This window comes from Phasianus colchicus, chromosome 14 (genome assembly GCF_987193195.1).
Source record: "Phasianus colchicus chromosome 14, bPhaCol1.hap1.1, whole genome shotgun sequence".
Taxonomy (NCBI): Eukaryota; Metazoa; Chordata; class Aves; order Galliformes; family Phasianidae; genus Phasianus; species Phasianus colchicus.
This window is the reverse complement of record NC_143449.1, coordinates 17639289-17659696: the sequence shown is the minus strand read 5'-3', so window position 1 is coordinate 17659696 and position 20408 is coordinate 17639289. Positions and strand designations below refer to the sequence as shown.

Genomic DNA, 20408 nt, shown 5'->3' with positions numbered 1-20408 from the left:
TTAAAAAGAGACCAACAGGCTCTTCACTGTAGTCTCTTTCCATGTAGTTGCAGAGAGTGATGAAGTTCATAGAATGGCCTGGCTTGGAAGAGACCTCAACGATCATGAAGCTCCACCCTCCCTGCCACACGCAGGGCCACCAACCTCCCCATTTAATACCAGCCCAGGCTGCCCAGGGCTCCATCCAACCTGGCCTTGAACACCTCCAGGGATGGATGGGGCATCCACAGCCTCTCTGGGCAGCTGTTCCAGCACCTCACCACTCTCTCTGTAAAGAACATCCCCCTGACATCCAACCTCAATCTTCCCTCCTTAAGGTTCCCCTTTGACCTCTTCTTCTCCAGCCTGCAGAGCCCCAGTTCCCTCAGCTACTCCCTGCATGTCTTGTTTTCTAGTCCCTTTGCCAGCTTTATTTGCTATTCTCTGCATGCCCTTGGGCAAATCAATGTCCTTCTTGTCATGAGAGGCCCCAAACTCAACCCAGCACTCCATGTTTTCCAGGAAAGCCGTGCACTTTGCACTTCTACAACTCACTGCAGTTTTTCCTGTACGGTTCTTCTGTAAGAAAGCTCTTCAGGTGTCTCACTCTGAAGCACACTCTCTACCTCTCAAACACTTTCTGGCTATTTCTACAGCTCTTTCATGTCCAATTCTTATAAAATTGTGGACTTCTCAATAGGTGCGCAGCATTCCAATAGCAATTTCACAACTGTGATGTCGGAGCTAAAAGCAAATGTGCTTCTGGGCTTCTTTTTGAAATTTTCTTTCCTACTGGTGAAGGAAACTTAATGCAGCTTGTGCAGTGTGAGTGCTTTGTGAGCTCCTTCCCTGGTGTCCACATACAGCCTCCAAGTGTCTGTCTTGAGAGGGAGTGCGCAGTGCCAAGCAGATCTGCCCGGTGGGTGGTGCTAATGATTTCAGTGCGGTTGTGTTTTTGCACATGATTTGAAAAAGTGAGATGGAGGGGGAAAAAAAAAAAAAAGAAAAATTCCAGTCTTGGCAACAAAATATTTCTGGGAAGTCTCTGGTAGTTAGACGTTCTGCTGCAGCTTTAACATAGGTGCGTGCCATATAAAGATTAGAAAGAGAAAACCTTCTCAAAATGCTTTAAGCTATTTGTTATCGCAAGAGAAAAGCGCTTTTTCCTCCCAAATATAATTGTAATTTTCTATTAATTTCATGTGGTATTGTCTGAGTAAGAAAGTTATTAAATATTGACTGATTCCCTGCTCTCCCACTGCTCTCAGTGTATCTATGAAGGGTTCCCCAGAGGGGCTGCTGACAGGCTTTGAACAATCTGCCATGACAGCGTGGAGGAAAAAGTATTGTCTAGCTTGCTAATCTCTTAGCTCTGGTGTTTTCAAGATGGTTTTACTGAATTTATCAGCATGCCCTAGTTCCTGCTTTCCTTTGTAGCCACTGTGCTCATTTCAGATGTTGACAGCGTTTGGTGCTCCATGATGGGGTGGTCCAATGTAAAAGCCTGAAGACATCTTGTCCTCCGCGCAATATTCCTGCAAGGAGGTCCCTATTTTAGAGTCCATCCATCTACCCATCAACCTGTTTATTTTTGGTGTGTTTTTCATTGTTTTGGGTATATTTCGTGTCCTTGTTCTCCTCCTTAATGTAAATCCGACCATGTTTTCTTGGAGGTTTGTCTGCCTCACATGGAGGACCTGAGTATTTGTCCTTTATTCTGTGTCTGTCTCTCCCCCTCGTATTGCCCTTCCCTTTCATTGATTCACGACACAGGTGGAGGCCAAGAAACAGCAAAGGACGTAAATCCTATGAAAAGAATGCAGCAGGTTTATCATGTTATTTTTACCTGTCCCCTGTCTAATATCCTGATATAAATTCAGATGTTAAACTGGATGACGGCAAGTGGAAATATGTGTTCTGAAAAAGGTTGCAGAGCATCTTAGTGGAAATAATTGTCTTCTACACAGTTGTGTTGATAACCGTGCTTTTATAACGAGTGCAGTTTTCTTGGAGTTATGTTTAGCAGCAACTCTGTTTTTCTCCCTAAATTCAGCTGATCCATATTGATCTTCCTTTCTTACAAGGTTTAGTTTTAGGGAGGGAGGGAAAAGATCTGTATCGTGATGTTCTACGAATTATGCAAGTCAGCTTTCCTGTGTGTGGGGAGAAATCACAAGGTCAGGACAGCTACAGAAGTGAGAGGGATTGTTCTCACCCTGCAAAAACAATTTTCTGGGCATGATATCTACCCTGCCAGACTGGTGATTCAGAAAACAAAAAACTACCCTTAAAAACAGTCACTGAATGACGGAAGTTTGTAATTCCAACGTTGCTGGTAGGCTACAGCTTTATTTTCAGTGTCTCATCCTACCTGGCTTTAATTGGTACGAGGCAAAGGCAAGCTAAGTGCTTTTTTTTTTTTTCTTACTCTTTTTGCTTATGACAGAATGGAAAAATGAGAGTGAACTTGTGCAGTAAAAATATACTGTGCTTTGGTTTGCTAGGTATGTATTTTCTGGCAGATTGTGCTGTCGTCTTTATAATGGCAAGGCTTAGAAGGAGGAATGAGCCAAGAAAAAAGGCGTGCTAAAAATTAAATCGGAGAGTATTAGATACATAATAGTGTGGGTTTTAAAAAACCCAGAGGTTTAAAGGAAGAATGACTGAACAATCTGCTTTTCATGGCCAGCTGATCTCCATTCCATCCATGCATTTATTAAATGCATTTTACTTTGTGCTTCGCCTGACAGATTTCAGTACATTGGATTAGGCAATTGACTGGATGCAATGTAAACCTTTGCCGTCCAAAGTAAGCATCATATAAGATCTACAAAGCCTATTCTACCATTTCCATTAGCCTCTATGAAGTGCTGTGATAAGATCAAGATGCAGAAGATATATTGTATGCTAAATTATGCATCCAGCTGGCTGATAGCATTGCTGCAGCTGGGGGATTGACAAAAGCTATTCTTTGGACCAACCAGAGGTGCTCCTTCACAAAAACTCTGTTTGTTTTCTGAACTTTGCATGATAAGAGGTGTTTTTCTTTTTTTGTTTAGTCTCTCACCAAGGACTGAAATTTTTTAATTATTTTTTTTTTAGGATTATTTGAATGAAAGCACTAAACCAGATGAGAAGCAAAGGACAGCATTTCTAGAACTTTTTTCTTTGTTTTTATTCATCTGTGCTATCAAAGAAGCTGAGCCTTGAAACTATGGTCAGAAGGCAGCAATTAGCTATAGGGCATTCATTTGATAGATAGACTCAGAGGGAGGACATAAAATCTTCTATAAAATCTGGGGTTTCAGTGAGATGAAACATTTCATGATTGAGAATCTGAAATGAAAACACACTTCATCACATCAGCTTTGAGTGGGGAGATGGAAAAAAAAATGGCAGTGGAAAGTAAGTAGATTAACATGAATGTAGCTTGAGTTATTTTTTAAAGCAGACTGAATAGGGGATTGTGTAAGAATGCAATGCTGAAAAGGGAGCTCAAAAACCTGTTTGAGTGAATCCTACTGGTCTGGAGTCTGAAGAGTGGAAGAAGATGGTGTGTTGTGCCATCAAAGATACAGCAATGGAGTATAGAGTCATGTAAAGAGGATGGATAGAGATTGATGTAATGCTTTCAGGTAGTGCTGGTCTGAGAATGCATTGATGAAGATATCAAGTGCTGGGTAAGATTTAAGCAAACACAGGAGGATCTTCACAGTATGGTCAGCCTCCATATTATTATGCTCTCTAAGTCATGCTGTAATAAGGCTGTACTGGTATCTTGGACTCTTCCTATCTAGGGATTTGTATGACAAAGAAAAATTCTGTGGAGTAAACAGAGCTCTCCAAGGGAATGATGTGATGTGGTGGCCTTCCAGATCTGTGTTGTGAAAGGCAGCTGGCTGCACTGAGAGCTTGGACTGAGCATTGCACCATTAAGCACCAGGCTGAGGTTGTCATCTTGGCTGCTGGATAGGTTGGAGTCTTAGTGAAGAGGAAGTAGCCATCAGAATGGGTCCATGCTTCAGGAAAAGTGACACCACGCTAGGGTAGAAATTGTGCTCTCAGGCAGTTTGTGTCCAGCCTCCCAGCTGGGTTATTGAGAAAGGCAAGTGTTCTTTCTTCATTTTTGACTGTATGACTCTAATCCTTTTTTTTTTTTTACTTCTCTTTTCCTCCGCCAGTGGCTCATTGTAGCCCACATTGTGGTTTGGCTAAGGGGTTTCCTTGTCACTGTGCTAAATGCAATTCCCTTTGAAGCTTAGCAGAGTGCTGTACTTATCGCTTTGCTGCTGCTGCACATGAAAATCCCATTTAACACAACGAAACCCATCACGCTGGGTCCTGCAGCTTCAGACTCCTGCTTTTTTTCCTTGAGGACAGATAATGTTTGCTGCAGACTCCCTCACGTCCAGTCTGGCTCCACAACCTTGCAGCACAGGTTCTCCTCTGTTTACTACTCACTGATACTTGGAAAGCAATTATCTGTTTCCGTCCTCCGAGTGCCTACAAGCCCCATACTTTGCTGCCTCCCACAACTGACTGCTTTTAAAGAGTGTGCTGTACCCATCAACAGGTGTTAGCAGCATCTGCTATCAACATGGCATCACCCTGGCACGCCGAGCATCATCCTGCCAAGGAGCTGGCACACTTTGCTCCGCATCTCCCCATCTGCATGCAGATCCACTTAGCACCTCTTGCCCTAGTGGAACTGGCACGTGGCTCAGTGTGGGCCCAAAGCCACCCCAGCATATGGACTTCAGCTGTTCCAAGTGTGTACAGCAGTGACAGTGCTTTTGTAAAACAGGAGCAGGATTCCCACACGAGAAAGGCAGTGCAACATTTGGGCATGAGGCTCTCTTTTTAAATCCCTGTGGGTTGAGTTAGACTCTGATCTATGTTTCTGTGATTCCTTTTTGGTATTAATGCTATGACAAAGGTCTGCATAAGTTTTTTTTTCTCATCTCTACAAAAGGCTTTATTTTAAAAACCTGTTTTTGTATTTGGTTATCTTTTTTTTTTTTTTTCAAATGAAAATATAAAACCTGATTGCTAATAACATACGTGTGTTTCCTGTAGGCAATATGTTGGCCTGAGGATTTGATGATGCATAATACCTTTCCTTATGCATCTTCTGTGTCACTTTGTTGCTGTGCTTTATCATCCTTTGGCCATTGCAAAAGGCTATGGAGTGATCTGCCTTAGCCCTTGTTTTCTGCAAATCCAAGCTTCTGCCCATTGTTCTCCTCTTGCCTGTGGGTTTCTGAATGAATCCTTATGTTTCCCCTAGATCCCCAACTTGGTTTTAAAGCAGAAGTACTTGAACAGTGCGCAGTGTGAGTTTGGCTAGACTCAGGATGCTCTTGGGATGCCCCTGCTCTCCTCCTTGTATTGGCCAGTCCAGTCCAAAACATCACGTTTGACCCTGACACAGAAAAAAAAAAAAAGTGAAATGATCCTTCTGATGATAAAGTCCATGGATGTGACCCACAAACCACCTGAACAACCAAACTTAAAGCTCACAGAAGGGGATTACGGATGTTGTCCTCTTCATATGATCACCTTACTTCTTCCTCGCCTGTCCTGATTTATTCCTTTTTATCTCCTCTGAATATGTCCCAGACATATGGCCCATAGCATCAGCCATTTGAATGGCGGTAAAGTTTTCTCTGAAAGTATTCCCCTTGTCATAAAGACATTGGAAAACATGCTCTGAATGATTTATCTTTTGCTTACTCATATTTGGATGCTCAGCAAGAATCCGTTCCTTTAGAACGATTACGCACAGCACACAGAATATCTGTGGCTCAGGGTCAGCCCTCAGGAATGCTTCCTTCCTTGTTGGGCTGGTACTTTAAAGGCAGTTACCAGTAATGCTACCTGGGAGAAGGAAGGTTGTCCTGGTTAGATGCTGCAGTAATGCCTCCTGGATTTCCTTAGCTAAGTGTGGTACACCTCAATTAGTGGATCTTATTAAAAAAAAAAAACACCTTTACATTTTGTATGTAGTCAAAATTATTGTTTGGCTCTGTGCTAAATTAGCAAAAGCAGTTGACAATTAAGCAATTGGTGAGCTGCTTGTATTTTTGTCCAATTGCCTTTCCTTTGGATTTAGTATTCTAGGAATCTGAGTTTAGGGGTTGTACTGCTTAGCAACTGAGAAGAAACTTTTATGGGATCATATTGATCCAGCTGGGACCAACAGAGTTCATAAGGTATGTGAGCAAACCCAGGCCAGGTTTGCAAGGAATGGCCTGAGCGTTTCTATTCCCCAGGCAATTTCAAATTGGGTGACTGGATTTCTGCACTGACCTTTAAAACTGTACTTGTATTAAATGTCCATCTGGGTTCCAGTAGCATGATACATCTGGAGGGCTCTAATGGACTTGTAAAATACATGTGATGCATAGCAAAGTGTTGCCTCCCCCCCTTTGCTATTTGTAAAACATTTTGCATGCTTAGTAGATGTACCCTTAAGAGATTAGCTGAAGGCTGTATTTTTTCCCATGGGAGTTTGTGAAGGAATTAAATGGAAGCATTAGTCTGCATTGTTTAAAGAAACAACAAAAACAAAAAAACAGATGATCAAATTGAACAAAAGTGACCATACTTATCCTGCATGATTCACCATTGCTAGTTTAAGCATTCAGTGTGCTAGGTGGAGCTAGTATGACATTTTTAAAGCAGCAATGGAGAAACCCAGTCCTTACGTGAAAGGACAATGTGTGTATATATTTTAGATCATTCACTACTAAAATTAATGATAGGTTTCACCCTACCTGCCAAACCTTCTTAGTCATTTTCCTTCCAGCCCTGCTTCAGATGAAACCTTTTTATTGCTCCTGGGTTAACACGTTCAGGCTGAGCAATCACAACGCACCAGTGAGTGCCCTGTGCAGGGACTGGGAGACAAACTCTGCTTCTCTGGCCAGCTGGAAAATGCTGGATTGCCTCCCTGGCCTGCGGCTGGAGCAGCAGCTGTGGCGTCCTGCAGCCCAGCACAGGGTGTTGGAGTGCATTAACTGCGGGGATGGGGACATGATGTGCCATGTGATGTGCTGACCAGTGGGCTTGCTGCAGTGTTTGCCCCCCTCTCGCTCTGTTAACCAGTTGCTAGGAGAGCAGGAGTGGGGAGGAGAGGATGGTGGGACCTCCTGATGCATCACAGGTGCAGAAGGGGACAGCGTGCTGCTCCCTGTGCTCCAGGATGGCTCTTGGTGAGTGCAACTCCCAGGGAAAAAGGAGAACGTGCAGAGCTGCCCCCTGGCCTTCCAAGCTAGCACAAGGCTGAGGCAAAACATGCTGAGCCATTTCAGAGCAGGGCTTTGACAGCTGTTATATGAGAAACTGTCTCCCCAGTCCCAGGAGATGCCATGGTTTGTGGTTTGTCAGCTGTGATATCATGCTCCTCTCCTGCTTTCTCCCCTGGGGCTTTTGGACCTTGCTGATGGATCCAGGTTTAAGTAAGAAAGTCCTTTCTGCTCTCGCTCCACCAGGTGATGCCTGGAACATAAGTAGGATAGCACTGCATCTGAGCAGCAGTGGGACATGCTCAGCATATGGGTTTCTTGGTTAGTTTCTGTGTCAAGAAATGTGCTGTTGGTTCCACAGTCATCAAATGGTTTTCTGCTGTTGATATTGGTTTGGCTTTCAGAAGTTGCTCAGTGCTGGTATGTGAGACGAGGAGTACGGACAGGTTTCAAAATGGGTATTGGAGTGATGAGCAGGGAAGGGATGCTGCAGCTAGGAGTAGCAGAGCAGGGAGATCTGGGTTATGGGAGCCGGAGGTAATATTGGAGGAGCAGATCAGAGAGTGGTCTCTGTAGGGTGGGGTGTGACAGTGGAAGAGCAAAGCTGGTGCTAGGAGTGTGGGCTTGGTGGGTTTGTTCTTGTGTTGCTGAATGAGTGTGGGCCTCTGAACAGAAACCTGATTTACCAGATTTTGGCTGAGTTATGGAAGAAGAATTCATTTAGAAGTGTTCTAATTGGCATGTGTTTTTTTGTGCAGGACTGGGACTTCTATTTGGGAAACCATCAGGGGGGTCTGGGTAGCATCAACATTTTCCAGATTGCTTTCTAGATGCATGTGGAGTTGTTGGGATTCTTTTATAAAACTGGTTACGAGCTTAAATGATTAGCCCGAAGTAATTCATCTTGTTGGCACCAGAGCCAGGAGCAGAACCTATGTTCCCCAGCTTCCCACTAGCAAAAAACATTACTTTCCTGTTTGCTCAGTGGGAGAGACACGGGCCCTGGAGCAGGAAAGTCAAGAGATCTAAAAGTAGCAGCTCTTCCTACGACTTATCAGCCATTCACAGCACATATGGTCAGAAAGGAAGTTTAAATAATTTAGTCTCACTCCTTTGTAATGCAGCTCAATTTAACCTAGTTATCCTCACAGTAAAGCTATTACCTTTGCTTTACTTACCTTCCTCAGGTACTTGCAGCTGCAGTGTGCCTGCACCAAGAAATGGAGGATCTACTGCTTGCAGTTTGGAGCTTGTGCCAGTGCTGAAGCATTCTTGTTGTACCTTTTATGAGAGTTTATATTTTTAATTCTCAGGTTGTGTCTTGCCATGTTTTGCTACTGTCTGCCTTGTAAACAGTCCAGGCTACAAGGGTGGATTTCTTTTTTGTCTTACAAATATAGTGTTTGAGAGGGTATTTTGGTCGCTGATGCTTGTAGCTCTATTTTCTAGGGACATGAAGTAAACTCCCATTCCGATCTTCATGCATTTCCTTGGGTAAGCAGAGCAGGCTTGCCCTGTGAGTGAGACGAGATGCAGTTTGGATGCTAATGCCTTTTCTGAAAGGCATTTTCCCATTGTAAATATATTTTGCTAATGTAGATAAACTTCAGTTTTATCAGCTTACCGTGCAAATAAATGTGCAAGGATTCAAAATGTCCTTGCCTTTAATTCTGTTTTTGTTAGCTTTTCTGGGAAGTTTTCTTTCCAGAATTCCATACACTGAAGCTCTGTACCATCACTTCTCAGACTCCTCACTGCTGACCTGTTGTGGCACCTAAGCCCCTCACCAGGCCTCTCTTCTGCTGCCTGGAATCTCAATGCTAGCAACCAGCACAGTGCTTTCTAAACTGCAGGGGTCTGTAGGTGTAGCAGAAATGCAAAGTCATTGCTTGAAGCAGTGACTGAGCTCCTGGTGGGAAGGCAGTTCCAGCCCAGGGAGCTCAGGTGCAAGCGATGTACCTGAGTGACTGGAAGGGGTGAAGTCAGGATCCACCCCTTCCCAGACCTCATGTAAGGGTTGGCAGGGGAGGCAAGGGTATCTTGCTGGAGATCCCTCTACACCTGAGACCTTCTGAAGATAAGCAGATTCTTTCCTTTGTTTCTGTGGCTGTTGCATTTGAGCAAGTTCTTCCTTGCTGCGGCTTAGGGTTTTGCTGCTCTGCTGTTGTTGCTGCTCTTTCCATTGCCTTACAGGGTTCAGTAGGTGGCTGTTGGCATGGGTGGTGAGAAAAACTGAAGAGTGATCTGTGGTACAAATATTTGGGAATGGCTCTGTTGGGAACAATAGCATCATTAGTGTTGAAAGGGGCATTTAAAGGCCAACTAGTCCAACGCATCCCTGCACTGAACAGAGGCACCTATAGCTCAACCAGGTGCTCAGAGCCCCTTCCAGCTGACCTTGGGTGTCTTGAAGGATGGGACACTCACCACTTCTTTGAGCAACCTGTCAGTGCCTCACTGCCCTTCTTGGGAAAAAAATGGATGTTTTCCTTATATCCAGCCTAAATCTCCCCTCTTTTCATTTGAAACCATTTCCCTTGTCCTATCACAACAAACTGTGCTACAGAGTCTGTCCCCTTCTTTATAACATGTTCCTTTAGATACTGAAAGAGAATTTGGAAAGGGGTAATTGCAGGGAACCCGGGAATGAAAAACTTGGTGCATCCCAGCATCTCCTTAATTTATTTGCAGCTATGATCTTGTAGGGAGTGCAAAATTGGACCTTATTTTTCACTGTTCCTGTATGTGAAGCATCTTTCAAAGAGATGTTTGGCTCTATGGCATTGTCTCACCATATGGCAAGTATGTAGGTTGCTCAAAAGTAATGCCTCCTGTTTGTTTCCATGGAAACTACAACAGATAACAAAGAGTACAGTAACACTATTTGATAGAGCACATCCTCAGCAACAAAATATTACTGTTCAACATAGTCACCAATGCAGTCACTTCAGTGCTCAAAGTGTGCAAGCACGGGATTTCATCACTCCGTCACCGTCCAGCAGTCTGAAATGATTGTATTGAAATTGATTTTCAGCACAGAAGCACTTTTCTCCCACTTCTAAGGATTTTCTTACGGATCACCTGAAGGATGTGCTGACAGTAGTTGTCAATTGATTGCTTACAAGTGCAAACCTGTAAACAAAACCACTATCGTCACGTACAAGTTAATAACATCAGTTTTCCTAAAAAACTGACAATTTCTTTAGAAAGTAGATTAGCTTTTGTACACTATGTGATTATGACAGGATGCTAATTATAAAAGGAGATCAGGTTCTGGGCATTAGCAGTAGGATATGTTAATTTTGTGACACAAAGAAGGTTGGGGCCAGTGTTGCAGGAATTCTGAGCAGAGATGGCTGTGGTGATTTGCAGGACCCGTATAGGTGAGTTACTGCATAACAACCTCATCCTTCCAAGTCCACATTTGTCTCCCATCCTTGTTTGGGTTTTTTGTTTGTTTGTTTTTCTCTATCCTAGCTAGCCATTTTAGTGCTATTAGTGTTATTTCTTATGTAGTCCCAGCGAGATCAACAGGCTGCTCAACCTGGATGCTCTTGCATGTGCCTGCTGTCTCATGGCTAGCTTGTTTGTTTTATATGTTAGGTGTAGCCCTCAACACGGACACATCCACAACGGGAGATGTTTGAGTTTCAGAAGGTTTGCATCGTTATCTAACTTCCTACCTGACACGCCATAGTTAATGTGAAAGTTTTGGATAGCTGTATTTAGGTGTCTGACTTTCAAGTTCCTCTTTTAAAAACCTATTTAACTGTGGCTGTGCTGCCTTAGGTATACATTTATTTTTATGCCTTCAAGAAGAGTTGGGTTTTTTTTTTACTGTTCTCCTTTCTGTGAAGTGCTGAGTGTACTAACTGGAACATATATTTCTAGGAGAATGTACAGTTTAATGCAGCTATGAAGTAAACTCCAGGTCTTGCAGTTTATAGACCATAGAATGGCTTGGATTGGGAAGGACCTTAAAGATCATTCAGTTCCAACCTCCTTGACATGGCAGCATTGCCAACCACTGCATCAGGTCTTTAGTGATTCAGCTTTCTATGTGACACTTCACAACATCGCGTGTTCCCTGTGCTCATTTGTAAGGAAAAGATGTTTCTGATTGCCCTGAATCAAAGACATAATGTACTCGCTGTGCTAAGTACAGCCCGCTTCTATCCTCACGCATGTGCATCTTGTACAGATCTTGTAGCTGATGGTAAGATGTGACCCTACCATTTTCACCTTGGATCACTGTTACACACAATGAAATAACTCTAATCATCATTTGATCTTGTTATTATGCAGTGAATTTAATTTTGATTGATCAGTGGGGTCTTGAACTTAAAATAAATAATAATAATAAAAAAAAGACTGTACATAGCAGGATATTTCTTTGTATTCTGCTGCACTACGGGACAGATCCCTATAAGGATGTGCTGGTAGTCACTGTGCTGTGTTTGCATACTAATCTGACACAGTTCATGAAGCCTTATACTTGAGAAACCCTCAGCTGTGCTCTGTGGGGCAAACTTGAACTTTGATACGCAGGGGAAAATCCTTGAGTGTGAAGCCTTAAGTGTCTTTTGTTGACTATTTATGCATGTTTTGTAGGTCTGGTGTCAAAAAGGCTCGCTTCTCTTTAAGGCACTTGTGATTAATAAAGAAAAATTTGAACTAATTCCCTGTGGTATTTTTGCACAAAGCTGCGTGGCCTGGAAGCAGTGATATTTGTGTGGAATTTGTCTCATTGAATGATTGTATTTTAATAGACCTTCTGCACAAGCACTACAGGAAAGCAGCTATTTATTATGCTGCGCTGTGTGTTTGCGTCAGGTAGCATTTCACTGACTCTGTGCCAAAAGTATGAGGTCTGTGCCTTTTCTATCAGTTTTTCAGAAAAGCCTGAAGTTAAACTGTGCTTAACTTGAAGCTTCTTCACCATAGTAATTTGTCTTGTCATTGCTAAGGTTAAACTGTCTATGCTGCTGCTAATGATAATGAAGGAAGGTAGCAGTTGAGTTAATTTGGGCCCTGCAGTGGGCTTGGAGAATCCAAGGCATTAATGTGACCTTGTGTGACTCCAGGCGGTTCAACCAGCTCTAGAGCTTCACTCGGCTCAGTTCTGCTTGGAAAAGCATCCTGTATGTGGCAGCAACACTGCTGAGGAAACGCACATCTCTAATAGGGTAATTTCCCTATTTGACAGACTTGTAAGGGGTGTTTCAGATACTGCTGCTGTGGGGGTGGAAAAGGCCTGACGTGTGTTGGAGCGAACGTCTTGTTAGGTCTGAGTTATGATACGTTGAAGGGCATACTGATGTCTGAAAGAATGCAGAGAGGGGATCAGCAAAGGGAGCGTGAGGCCTTTGGCTGGTGCCCTGCTGGGCTGTGGGTGGGAGATGGCTGCAGCAGCAGACACTGTGGCCAGGCTGAGCTCATTGCAGCATGCTGAGGTGTCTCACAGCTCAGGTGTTACAGAAGGCAAATCCATCCTGCATGGCATCAGGGTGCAGAGCTGCACCTGTTGGTGCTGCAGGTATCTCTGTGGGGAGTGGCATTGCTGATTGCACCTTGCCGGGTCCAGAAGAAGGGCACCAGGCTGTGGGATGCTCTGTGCTCTCCTTGCCCTGCAGGGTGCAGGCAGTGACAGAGGCTGTGTGTGTGTGGGGCAGGGATGTGTGTGGTGTAGTGACAGCTGTGCTGCTCTGGGATGGGGGCAAGCGTCACTGCTGGTTGGTGGCTTCAGCTGGATCCTGGAGAGGAGGGAGGCCTCATTTCTGGGCCCTGATGTGGGAGCTCTGGGGCCAGACCTGCTATTCCTTCCCCTCTAGGCTGAGGGGCTCTCTCTTTCCCTATGGGGCTGTGTCCTTGCCCAGAGCCAACAGAGCTCCTTCTGGGCTCTGGCTGAGACACTGGGTGGGAGCTGCAGCCATCTGCATCTCCAGCAGGCTCGTGTGAGCAATGTGCCTTTAAGACTAGCAGGAGAGCAATAGTATCCCCCTCCCTCCTGTTAATTGTAGCATGTTTTTCAGCCATGCTTTCCAGTCACATTCGCAGCTTGTGAGAGAGAGGGAGCAGCACTGAAGCTGTGTGGCTGAGCGCTGTTTGTGCCGGCAGGACAGTGTGTGTGCTTGCCCACGCCGTGGGTGCCTGTGGCTGATGGACAACAGAGCTGCATGCTGGGGGCAGGAGCCCTGTGTGCCCCAGTGGCAGTGATACCACCGTGTCCCTTACCTCCTCACTTTGTCTTTGTGGCTGTGGCCTCTGACGTGCTGGCCCCTCTGGGAGCTGTGTGTTCTGCTGGGGCGATGCAGTGGGAGCTGTGCGGTGCCTGCCAAGGGATGCTGTGGGCTTCCGTGGGATTGCTTGGCTCCCAAAGTGACTGCAACTAACTCCAGGTTGGGACTGCTTCTCGGAGGATGTCCTGTGCATCTCCACTTGTTTCCTTCCAGCCTCGCTACGGAGTATTTGGAGTATTTCGTTTGCCCCTGCCAGTGGAGGACAGAGTCGCAGGCCTCCAGAGGGTTAAGAGCATCTGCCTTTACGCCAAGTGTTCGAGCAGGAAATAATCTGCAGAGATACATGTGCAGCAATTCAACTGCTGCTGCTCTCCCAGGCTGCCGCTGCTGCTGCTCGGTGTGTGTCAGGAGCCGCGCTGCTTGCAGAAGATGCTTTCTTGGTGTGTCCGAAGTGCTGGGGATGGCAGCAGAGCCTCTGCTCCTGGGGCTGGGGTGAATGTCTCCATCCACGAGGAATTATGTTGACCTGCAGGCTCTGCTGGCTCAGTGAGGTAGGTGCTGCTCCCTGTGCAATGCGCCGTGAGCTTTGTCTGTGGGATATAGTTCTCTCCTCGTCCTGGGCTATGCTGTCAAAATGCATTTCAGTGGGAAACAGCTTCAGTTTGCAACCTAAAGCTGGACAGAAATACGTGTCTGTGTTTTTTTTTGTGCTTGCAGCAGGAAGGAGAGTGTAGGGTATCCTCAGGGATACCTTTCATGCCTGGCAATAAAGTTGTTGCACTTAATTGGAACAAACTTGCTTTGGTCTGTGAAATGCACCTGGGAGCTCTGCTTCTTCCTGACGTGACCTTTGGAAGGGGCTGGCTGCAGCATGCGGGGTTATGCTTTGGTTGAGATGCAGGCATACAGTGCACTCTACAGGTCCCTGAATTCTGCTCCCCTGGACGTGGGGAGGACAGTGGACATCCACATGGAGACAAAGTGCTGCTGGCAGGGAGGTGGTGTTTTCTGGAGGAGTGAGATTACATGAACAGGGAAAAAGAGGTGCTCTGCACTGAAGGAGAGGGGATATGGAGGTTCTCAGAGATGATTTTGGTATTTGGAAGCAGAGAAAGAAATGCATCTTAGGAGTTGTCTGAGTCTGCGTGCTTTGCTTTCCCAGCTCTGTGAAGAGGAGCTCTCTTCATCTCTGCTAACTGCTTTACTACCTGCGATGTTTAGTTGAAGCTATTTTTTAACGATTCTTATAATTTTTTGCACCGATAGCTAGGGAGGAAAAACTGCTAATGCCAATAAATTTCAACATCAGGTTTCCTCAGGCTCGCTAAGGATGGTGCCTTTTTGAGAAGTCTCTCTCAAGACCAGCAGCAGCAGCCTAGGCTGTGCCTTTCTCACCATCAGACCATACATGTTGGCTTCTCTTGAGACCTCCAGTGGGTGCTTTGCTCTGTAAAGACTGAGCTGAAAGGGAAGTTCTCATACATTTTTCCCCTGGACAAAGCAGAGTGGTGTGCACTGGGTACTGATTTGATACCAGTGTTCGTGGCTCACTTGTATGTGTGTGTGTTTGCATGTTGGCTTCTGAGCAAGCGATCACGGATCCTGCCAGTGAGACCTGACCATGTGGAATGGGTGGGCACTGCCTGGGTTGTGTGCTTGTGTCACATGGTGAGAGGCTTGTGCGCATTTCTGGCATTGCAGGTCTATGGAAACAACAGCACGGCCAACGGTGCCATTGCTGTGAAACTGTTCCAGAAGTGTTCCTGTGGCATTGTAGCAGAACAAATTTGTTATAACTGCGCTCTTTGCAGGGGGGAAAGAGCAGAATTGTCATGTTCGCTGTAAACGTTTTAGTCACTCTTGTTGTCCTTAGTCAGGGCTTCTTGATTGCACTGTGTTGCCACCTGAGCTGGCAGCTCAGAGCATTTGTTGTTGCCTCCTGAACTTCCCAAGACTGTTGTGCCATGTTTGAATCATCTCTGACGTATCTCTCAGGGAAGGCTCAGGAAAATCTCCCCTTCTTACCAGCAAACTGGGGTCAAACACAGGAAAGAATACGTTCCTTTTGCAAGAAGAAGATAGTTGTGGAGTCTCCTTTGGGATCTGATAGGAATGATCTCTGCTGCTCTGCAGGACCTCTGTGTTGCTGATGGAGCAGCAGGAGTGGTCTGGTGCCTTTGCTGCTGCTATGACACCAGAAGCCACAACCCCTGCAGGGGATGGAGGCTGCAGTGATGCTTGGGGAGCAGCTGCTCCGCTCTGTCCTGTAAAGGAGGGTTTCTTGCTTCCCAAGAAGGAGGCAGAGCTGGGTGGCAGCGCTCCATAGCAACGCACACATCTCCTGCAAAGGGGAGAAAAATCTCCTGGTTTCACTCAGAGGTGGAAACACAAATCTGTGAACACCCTATGGAGAATCGCAGCCGTGTGGTGCTGGTATAAAGCCATCCGAATGGCTTCTCTATAAAAATGCGTTTATGAAATATGATGAGTGTTAAATAACCAAATTACCTGTGCAGGAAACACTAGAGAAATTATATGGTAGTCATCCTACTTATTGCTATTTGCAGCCAGGCAGAATGGTGATTAGAGCTAGCTGAATTAAAGCAAAACGTTTCTCTCAAACATGCTTTCAAAATTGAGAACAAATTTGGTGCTTGCTGGACAGCAGCAGTTTTGGCTATCCTTGTGCCCCTGTTCCAGCAAGTGCATTTTTCATCAAGTACTTTTGCAAAAGCAACAAAGTGTTGGAGCCTATTTGGGTAGGCTGAAGGTAGGAGTGGGAATATGTGCCTCATAGCTGTACCCTTATCTACGTAGGGAACAAAAACACTCCTGATTATTTCTAAATGGTGTTTTTGGTCAGTAACAGTTTTGCATTAAACTCCTAATTATATGGACTTCAAGAGCTGTTTGCTGAAGTTAATTATGGTGATTTTTTAAATTGTAATTTATTAAATGAGGGGTGATCAAAACTGCATGTCACGTGTGCTGTACTGTGATGCATCCCCTGGTCCAAGAGTCACAAAAGTGCATGGCTCGAAGACCAAGGGCAGGGTGCTCAGCATGGCCCATGTGTGAGAGCTGCTGGGGCCCATTGCCATCACTCCACTCTACAATGGCTGAGTTGAATGTTCGTTTGGGTCCAGGAGTGGCCTGGAATCAGCCAACCTGGGATCCCTGTGAGGTTTGCTTGTGAAGCAAAGGCCTCATCCTGTGCTGCACTGCTAAGGCTTGCCAGTAGCATCTGCTCATCGGCGTGTAGCACGATGACAGATTAGTGCAATGGAAAAACAGTGAATTTTCAGGAACTGCTTGCTGAGGGGTGATTTTCCTGGCTTCTGCAGGGGGATAAACGAAGCTCAGTAATTAGGTGCCTGCAGTCTTCCAGCAGCCATTTCATTTTTACGTTTTGGATGCTGCCTGGAAACCAGCTACAGGTGGTCAAAGCGTGTGGGCCAGCACCTGTTGAGTCAAAGGTAAAAAGGCTGTTTTGATAGTGACTGGAGTCTTTAAGAGATTGTGCTGCTGCAGTTGAAATCTCTCTGGCTTTGAACCACTTATAAAATGTGTTCACAGTAGGTGGTGGCATCAGCCTCTTCGTAGTGAATGCAGATATTTATATTATGCAAAAGGTTTTCTTGTTTTGCTGCATTCAGATGATGACTGGATTCCTGTTGGATAAAAAAAAAAAATAAAAAATTGAGTCTGAATTTAGAGGTGAATTCAAAGAGCAATTTCTATTTAATATATATAGCAGCAAATAGGAACAAAGCTGCTTAAAGATTACTTTAATGATGAATCATTATATGGCTCTCACCAGTCTGAAAAGCAATAAAAGTCAAAATGGAGTGCTAGGGTTTAATCGCTTAGAAAATTTGTAGGAAGGGACCTGTATTGTAGAGAGGGTTTTTTACCACGTTAAAGTAAAAATACTTCTGAGATGCAACAGCATCAAGTGACTTTCCATCCATAGAGGAGAGGCAGCTGCTACCTATTGTGTATTGTTCAGGAAGGTTATTCTCTTTGGCTATTAGTTACTGTTGAGAATATCTTTAAACTCCTGACTGATTTCCTCCCCCTGCCTGCTCCCCATTTTAGGGCAGATGCCATCACATTCCTTCTTCCTTTGAACGTTATCGTTGTCGCTGCTAATCCTAATTAAATGCTGTAAATTTTAAAAATCAGATTAATCCGAGCCATCAGCCCGGTGCAAACGCTGTAATAATTGGAGATCATAAAAACGTTTGAGGGACTGTGATTTTACTATAGAGCCGTGATGGCACATGGCCAGAGACCTCGCTACCTTTGTTCAGATGCCACGGGTTGTGCTGTGCGCGCTTCCGTGTAATGCAGCAGGAATAGAAATGATACGTGGCTCAGCTGTCGAGTTGCACTCGCTGTCTGTAAGTCAACAAACATTAGAGAAATGACACGGAATACCCCCTCCTCGCTATGAATGTTGGATGAATCCTATGGTTTCTGCGGGCAGACAGAGCTGGGAGGTGGTTGCATGCCAAAACTTCAGCTCGTTTGTGAGCTGTGTGGCAAAGTTGATCTTCTCACTCTGTCCCAACTTAATTTCGGAGGCGGTGACATCAGGGAAGATCTCGGTGCTCGTTATGGATGTAATTACCCGGCACTGAAAGACAGTAAGGGATTAAACTGACACTGCAAACGTTTCTGTTGGAGTTGGTTGTTTAGATTTTCCTCACACTGAGGATAAAGGCGCTCAGAGGGAGCAATTAACCTTGCTTGTTTTAGAAGTCTGAGATAAGAGAAGATGGATCGCAGCTGGAAGTGCCCCCATCTGCACCACCTGTGCACTCAGTCTGCCAGTCTGGCTTGGGTTATGATGGTGGCACTGGGTGGGATGAACCCCCCAGCAGCAGCATTTGGGTTAAGCCCTAATCCAACCAGTGCTCAGCTCCACCTGTGCTGTTTCAGGTTCCTTGGACAGGTTTGCTGGAAACAGGGAGCACCAGGCAGGATCTGAGGATTCATGATTTACACTCCTTTATGGAACTTGAGCTGCTTTGGCTGCTATGAGCAAGCGTGGCTGTAGAATACGTGTTGTTATTTCCTGCTTTGTATGCAGGCACTGTGACCTTATGACTCGATGGTAAATGCACTGTTTTTGACAAAAGCTACAAGTTGTCATTCCTCCTCTCCTGTCCTAAATAGCAATTAAATCTTCCAGGCACACTCCAGGTGGAATGATGGAACTGAAGCAGGGAAATCCATCAGTTCAGAGACTGATGCTGTTGATGCACACGCATGTTTGCAGCTCTCCTGCTGCTGCCTTGCTCCTTCAAAGCTCCCCAACCTCGTCCACCTACTCCATTGTATGTAGACAGTCGCTATTGAAGAGGAAATAATGGTAGCATGAGATCTGTCCTATGAAATATTATATAATGAGGTTTACCCAGTAGGCTTGTAACAGTCAAAATGTGGAATTAAGAAGTGGGTTTCTTTTTTTGCATACTAAGCAACATTCATGCAACATTTAACTATGAATGCCCAACTATGTTCTTTTTCAGCATAACTTTCGGGAAGCTCTGGGCAGATGTGTATGATTTTATAATAGCTATTGCTTACAAAGGAGGAAAAAGTTACAGAAGCATATTAATTATCTACAGTTTAATGTATATAGTGGTTTGCAAACAGCTACTGTGGACATTGTTATCTGAAAGGCTGCCATTTTAATGGTTCTGAAGGGGACAATTGTAGATCTATTGAAACTCTTACAGTTATGGTTTAATTTTAATATGGGTCCTATTTGGAAAAGCCTATATTTTTTTTATTTTATGGTACCCAGTTTTATGTGCTTGGCTTATGGCAGTAAAACTGTAGTTGAATGCTGCAATGAATGCAAATATGTCTGCATCAAAGAGGACTCTTGCCTTAATAACCTACCCGTTTTAATTGCTGCTTTCTCTGTTTCTAAAATCATATGCAAATATAAAACCCAATGTAAGCCCATAACTCTGAACAGTGCCACAGAATATGGCAAATGCTCTTTGATTGCCTAGATTTTCAGAAGACCAAAGTGTTTGTTAGTTAGATCATGTAGTTTGACCAACTGGTAACACTGGGTATTGCAAATGTTATCCAGCAATTTCTTCTTGCCTTTCAGAGGCATATTCAGCCTTGATTAAGGAGTGCAGATCACTGGGACTCAAATGTGTCCTAAGGGTAGTTGCTTTGGTGAGTAATTATTTCCAATGCTTTAAAAAATTAAAATCTCCAATTGGAATTTATTTCCTTCCTCCATATGTTAGATCTTCTTCTGCCTTTTTCTCCTTAATTAAGGAGGCTGCTGCTAATAAAAATCATTTCACGTGCTGTGGGAAAACGTTGCTCAGCCTTCTTTTTTTTTTTTTTTTGCTGAAGTGATTTTGTTTAAACTCTTTGCTCACAGTCTGTTTTCAGACACTTAAATCATGTTACATTTCCCTCCCCCCCCCCCTTTTTTTTTCCTGGGGCATCTTTGAGCTGTGGGTCTCAGAGGTGGGCGTTCTGGGACAGCAGAACACTGCTAACGTTCTCGTTGACTCCATACGCAGAAACAGCATCACCTTTCTAAGCTTGGACGAAATTGCCTCTCTTCAAACATCCGAGGGTGTCATTAGCTCCTGCAGCTAGTGACCTTAGGACTTCATCTGCTATTTATCTGTCATTACTCCTATATATATGCTTAAGTCTGTGATTTCGAACACGCAATTCACCCCCCTGCAAGTGGGATAAGTCATCCAGCACAGCATTCCTTGATTCTAGATGAGCAGTCTTGTCTTTTGCTGTGTTAAAATGCCCAATCTTTAGCAGAAAAGACCTGAGTTGTTTGTCTGCAGTCATTCAAGTCCGACCCTATTTACCCTTAAGCTGAGCTGCAATGGGCTGCAAAACATTTCTCTGTAGGCCCAGTTAAAGGCACTTCCATTCACTG

The 20408-nt window shown here is 44.6% G+C and overlaps 1 protein-coding gene across 2 annotated transcripts in view; it reads left to right on the top strand.

The window, feature by feature from the left end:
- Positions 1-12209: 12209 nt before the first annotated feature.
- HTR2C (5-hydroxytryptamine receptor 2C) overlaps positions 12210-20408 on the top strand; it is a 194349-nt gene continuing 186150 nt past the window's right edge. For both annotated transcript variants that reach the window (XM_090150398.1, XM_031594181.2), the window contains exon 1: positions 12210-14016. The gene's annotated coding sequence lies outside the window, so the exon portion shown is untranslated. The remainder of the gene's footprint in view (positions 14017-20408) is intronic.